At 32.3% G+C, this 5,962-nt stretch overlaps 1 long non-coding RNA gene across 1 annotated transcript; it reads right to left on the bottom strand.

Moving 5' to 3' along the window:
• Positions 1–383: 383 nt before the first annotated feature.
• LOC126724177 (uncharacterized) lies at positions 384–3,564 on the bottom strand. Its single transcript, XR_007654666.1, has 2 exons — positions 3,359–3,564; positions 384–680 (listed from the first exon to the last, which is right to left on the bottom strand). It is a non-coding gene; the product is annotated as an uncharacterized LOC126724177 (long non-coding RNA).
• Positions 3,565–5,962: the final 2,398 nt, after the last annotated feature.

The raw sequence follows: 5,962 nt of genomic DNA, 5'->3' as shown, positions 1-5,962 counted from the left end.
TAAATAGAATCAAATTGGCACAAGGTAATATTACTTGGGGAATTGAATCCAGTAACCACGCTATAGGAATCACCTCATTGTACAGGTATTCCCTCTGCTTCAATTCCTTTCTATATATAAGCTTACAATTTTCTTTTATGTCTACGGATAACACCATGTATCACAATTTGTTATCTAAAATTAAATCACTATGGGATCATGCTTTATAATCTATATATTACTAAAAGCCGAAGCGTAGTATTTAATGTTGCTACGCTCACATTAAGCCACGTCAACAGCCATGTCATTCTCATCCTTTTTTTTGAATTTTTAATTCAACTAGTTTGGGCTGCACGTGCAAGGCACGTGCTAGCCAGTACGTTGAATAGTGATATAAGATCAAGTATAGAACCTACTATAGCTTTCACCCATAATATAAATCCCACATCTACAATAAATTCCAATTGAAGAAGACACATATATTATATGTCATGAAACAATGAAAAAATATTATTATATGTCATAAAAATTGATCTTTCTTTTCACTCCTTATACTTCTAATTCTGTTTCTGGTCCACACTTCTTACTCTACCAAAGGTTTAGGCTTTCAAGTATCCGTTGTCTTAAGTCATAAAACCTTCATAAGTTGACATCGCCATATCACACAAGGTGACCACCTATTTTGGAATAAATGTTGTTTACTGCACCATACATACAATACAAATTAACAAACAAAATTCTTTTATGAACATAGGAAAGAACAAAATCAAGTAATCAGTTGTATCTACTATCTAGCAAGATAAATTGCTAAAATAGAATCAGATCAATGTTAGTGTATAGCAAAAATTTTGAAAAGTAATTGTAAGGTTGAATTTATTCAACCATCTAATTGGCTTTATTCCGTGCCAAATTTGCTTGTAATTCAGCATTTAGTAACCCTGTATTTAGGTGGGTTTGTTGTAAGGGTAGTGAGTGAGATAGAGTGAAGACTGCTCAAGAGTGTGCAAGAAAACAGAGAGTCGCGGCTGGGACTCGCGGCTGCAAGCCGCCAGAAGCTGCACACGTGCCAAGCATGCTGGAAGATGAACAGTCATGCTAGCTGGAGCACTACAGGACAAAACAGGACAACTGGTCATACGGTTAACTCGCGACTGGATCTCGCGACTTAGTCAAGCCGCGAGGTCAAGCCGCGAGCCACCCCTGTTTTGTAAAACCTGACGTTTCGCATTCCTCTCCCACTCCAGTATAAATACCCCTTTTACCCACGATTGAAAGAGAGTTTCCAGAGAGAATTTTGAGAGAGAAACCCTAGGGAAAAACAAGATTGTTTCACCCACAATCTATACCTTAGAGTCTCTTCAAATTCCTCAACTCTCTTCCTCTCCATTGTCAAATCCTTGAGAGGTCTTATACCAAACCTGGTTCTCATCATCATCATCACTGTGAGACAGTTGTTTGGGTTTCTGGGAAGCAGTTAGGAAGGAACCAATCTTCATTGGTTGATGCTATGGTCTAGTAGCGGAATCCGGGAAGCTAGAAAAGAAAAAGGTTCGGCGCAACCTCGTTGGAGCAAGAAGCTTGGAGGGCTTAGGTGCACTGGGTAGATTAGGCTTGGAGGGTCTATTGCTGTCCTTGTATCCCAACTATATTTTCTAGTGGATTGATTACCGCTTGGAGGGTGGCGGAGAGGTTTTTCGCCGAGGACTTCGGTTTCCTCTTCGATAACACATCGCGTGTTGTCTTTGTGTTTGCATCTTCCTTCCTCTCTATCTTTGCCTTTATATTATCTGCTGTGGTTTTATTTTGTTATGGCTTAGATAGTATTTAACCAAATTCATATTATAGCATGTGTTAAGTTTCCGCACACTAGTTGTTTGACATATTGCTTGAATTGGTTAAGTTGTATTTTGGGGGTCTAAACGTTCAAAGGTGTTTTGTACACGTTTTTGAACTTTCAGTAATGTAATAACATCTATTAGCAAATTTTAAATGAAAGTCTGAAAAAATATGACGCTCTTGTTCAAGATACATGATGCTCACCATTAATCAAAATGAGGAAAATATAACATGTATGGTTGGACCAAATCCTTTTGTTGAAAAATAGAATCCCTTGGAGTAAGTTGCAAACAATGACCAAGAGATCATGAGGTTCCTAATTAGTAAGCACCCATCAGAATATATCCCAAGTATTCAAAGCGATTACAACAAACAACAACATTTTCATGATTTTAGGATTCTTACTGTCACTATCTAGTTTACATTACATACAATGAGGCTTTAGAGAATTTGATTGAACAATAAAAATCTGAACAAAATATTTATTTTTGAACAGTGAACTGAAACTCTTGGTAACGTTAGAGACAATCATTACAATGAAACTAAATTGTTGAGAGTAAAAGTATATTTCTAAAGAACTTGCAATATTTTAGAAGGAAGTCTAAACCAATTCCCTATAATTTATATTAAGGAACTTGCAATACCTCAGAAGGAAGTCTAAACCAATTCCCTATTTTAAAAAAGCATAATTTTAAGGCTGTAGTGTTTTCAGTGTTGTTGAGCCTAAATTGAGAAAATGGCTTAAACATTTACTCTACAATAACATAATGGCTAGTCTATATATAAAAAGTGTCAAAAGGTTCATGAACAGTAATTTTGGTTTAGTGAGTTGCCTTTTTCCTTTTCTTTTCTTTTTTCCCTTCAAGTTCACCAACTTGGTTTTGGCTTCTTTTCTTTATATGTTTACTTTCTACTTATAATGTAAGCTTACATTGTATGCACACAAAAAGTGGGAAATATTATATACATTTGCAAAAAATAAAAATAAAAAAAAAGGTACAAATTTTGCAAATGTGTACAACATTTGCCAATATTTATGTGTTTACAATATAAATTTACTCCAAACTTGTCAACATATGCTAATAATAGCCTTTTAGACATTTGTGACACTTGATCTTGACCAAAATGTTTCCTCTTTCCTTTAGATCCAATTTTTCCACCATGTTCTATAATGAGTTACATACAATCATTGTAGAACTCCTAATCATAAATTGAGGCAAGTTTTCAAGAACTCCATAGAACTCCAATTTATGGTTTTCTTCCACGCTATCTATGTGGGAGAGTGCAGCATCAAGTACACAATTCAATGTAATCATTCATTTATAGTCTAGCCAAAAAAAAAAGGTAAATAATCTTCAGTTGCATTATTTCCATTTAAAACAAAATTTGGATGCATGTTTGATTCAACAACTCAAGGAAAATAAAATTAATAGGAGTTTCTTTGAATATATTATGTTGACACTATGATTATAAATAGAATCTATATAAGATTTCAAAGAAACTATTATGCATTTACAACTTAATATAAAGGATAAACAAAAACCTTGAGATCGAAGACAGTAGCTCATTATCTTTGTCTAAGTCCACCACATCACCATTCTCATCCAGCAGAACAATACGAAATGCAAAATAGAAACATAGAAAACTCATCAAATTTTCCCCACAAGTAAAATAGAAGTACAAATACAGCATCAGTTTGTCACTGAGTCCTTAAAATTGAAACACTAAGCAACACAAGTTAATCACTGAGTCCTTAAAATTGAAACACTAAGCAACACAAGTTAATAAATTAGAGAGAACTTTAAAAAAGAGCATCAAGAACTCTCATTTTCACCTTCATGTTTGTGTATTGAATTGATGTTAGTTGCATTGAAAACTATACATAAAATCAAACAGCAAAATTATATCAAGGGAAGGAAAAGAATTGAAACAAAAATATGCCAAGAGACTACCTAGATGTTCATGGCCTTAGTGTTGGACTTATGTTGTTCATGGCTTTTTAGACAGTAAACGTTTCTAAAATTTTCAGACTATTACATTCCCCAAAATTCACCAAATTTGGCACACTAATCTAACTGCAAAATGCATGTTCTAAAACCTCGATAACTTGTTTAAAATTTTAAAAATTAACAAAATCAAAATTATTCACATTAAAATTTTTTTTTGGGTAAACTCTATAAAAATAAGCAAATTTAAGAAAAAAAGAGAGATTTATCATGCACAAAATGCCTAAGAAACTCATGCCCTCAGGAAGTTACAACAAAAAATTATAAAAATTAAGGCCCCAAAAAAGAAATCTCATTTAACCAAGCATAACATAATATTTAACTTATCCAACTAACATACTACATATATAGCAAAACATTGATTATCAAAAAAATATAGTAGTACATTCTTTTGGAGATAAAAAACAACATAAGAAAGAACAAAAAAGAAAAAACACTTCAATGCAGTAATTATATTAAGCTTATTACAACCAAAAAAAAAAAAAAAGGAAAAAAAAACAATAAACAAAAAATCATATGTAACCCTTGCTTAATCAAGTTCAGCTACAAATATGGAAAAAAAATTGCAAGTACCTGCAACGAATGGAGAAGTTATTAAGGTGTTCTTCCCATATGAATAAGAGAAATGATATGTCCACAATATTTTCACAACATTTTTACAACAAATCCTAAGTGGCAAGTTGTTACTGGTTGTTATTGTTGAGGCAAAAAAGTAACTTAGTGTTAGGGTCAAATTTGAACCAATAACAACTAATCACCTGTGTTTTGTTGTAAAAATATTGTGAGCATAGCATCTCTCTATGAATAATGGTGTCAAGAGAGTTCCCAAATCTATTAAATTGAAATAACCAACGAAAATAAAATAGAATAGAATATCATAGAAACATCTTAGTAAAAATAACATAATTATTAATGGTATAAATAAAACTACCATTCCATCTACAAAAAAGACTTTGACAATGCAAAAAACTACCTTTCCATTGGATTTTGAGTTGAGCAATAGTTGCATTGCCACTTGTTAGCATTGTTGTCATTATTAGAAAGTTTAGGATGTCAAAGAAGTGACGATAATCTAAATTTATTGCAAATCTACTTGGAAAAGTCATTAATTTAGTCCTCATCACATATACTCCCAAACTGCAATTCATTCCTAACATTTTCACGGATATATTTAAAAGGAAAACAAATAATATGAAGCTCCAAAGAATGTCAAGATACTATCTTCCCACTAAAAGCAGAACCAATGCAAAATATGAATGATATTTCAACTCCAAAAACATACTTTTAGGATGCTAAACTACATAAAACACATGTAACACCTTAACTACCACTGTTAATATGGTTTATTATCAAAATTCAAACCAACTTAATATAGCAACCAACATAATATAAAGCTTAAAAGAACTTGAAGATAGTATCTTTCCCTTTAAAAAGCAGAAATATGATGCAAAATATTGGCATATATTCACCAATATCAGAAGCCCAATCAAATTCCCACAATAGGATTACATTACAAGTTTACAAATATACCAAAGAAATACCTCTACTTACTGATTTTAATGCAATGGACGCTGAATAACAATTTAGAATCCAAAATAAGCAACTGGGTATTCACCTAAACTTCATTAAGAAGTACAAGATAAGAAAAAGAAAGAAACTTGGTGGACCTGCAAAGAATTGAGTTTTTATGCCACTAAAGTGTCTCTCTCTCTACTGTATCTAAGGTTAGAGTGCTTATGTTAGCGATTTTTTAGGGAGGGTAAATAGTAAACACCTAAGCCATCATCTACTCCAAACCTAATCCACTCATTAAACAATAAAAGTTCCAACTTAACTTATTTTATTTGTTATGCTTTCACAGAATACACTATTTTTTGCTTCAAATTTATTTCTACTAAGGTGACCCCACTATTTGGACACTTAAGGTAAAGAGCACTGAGCACATAAACTTGTGGAGTATATATTCCACTTCAAAAGTTCTTATGTGATCATTTAATATCAAAAAGTCTACCAAATAACTTAATCAAAACCAAATCTAACCCAAATACCAAAATCAAAACCAATCTAGCCAAAATACCCAAACCTAAATCATATATATTAACAAAAAAAAAAAAAAAAAAAAAAAAAAAAAACCTTTATTG

The sequence above is a fragment of the Quercus robur genome, chromosome 4, assembly GCF_932294415.1.
Source record: "Quercus robur chromosome 4, dhQueRobu3.1, whole genome shotgun sequence".
In the NCBI taxonomy this organism is placed as follows: Eukaryota; Viridiplantae; Streptophyta; class Magnoliopsida; order Fagales; family Fagaceae; genus Quercus; species Quercus robur.
Note: the sequence above shows the minus strand (reverse complement) of the source record. Positions and strands in the feature narration are given on the sequence as shown.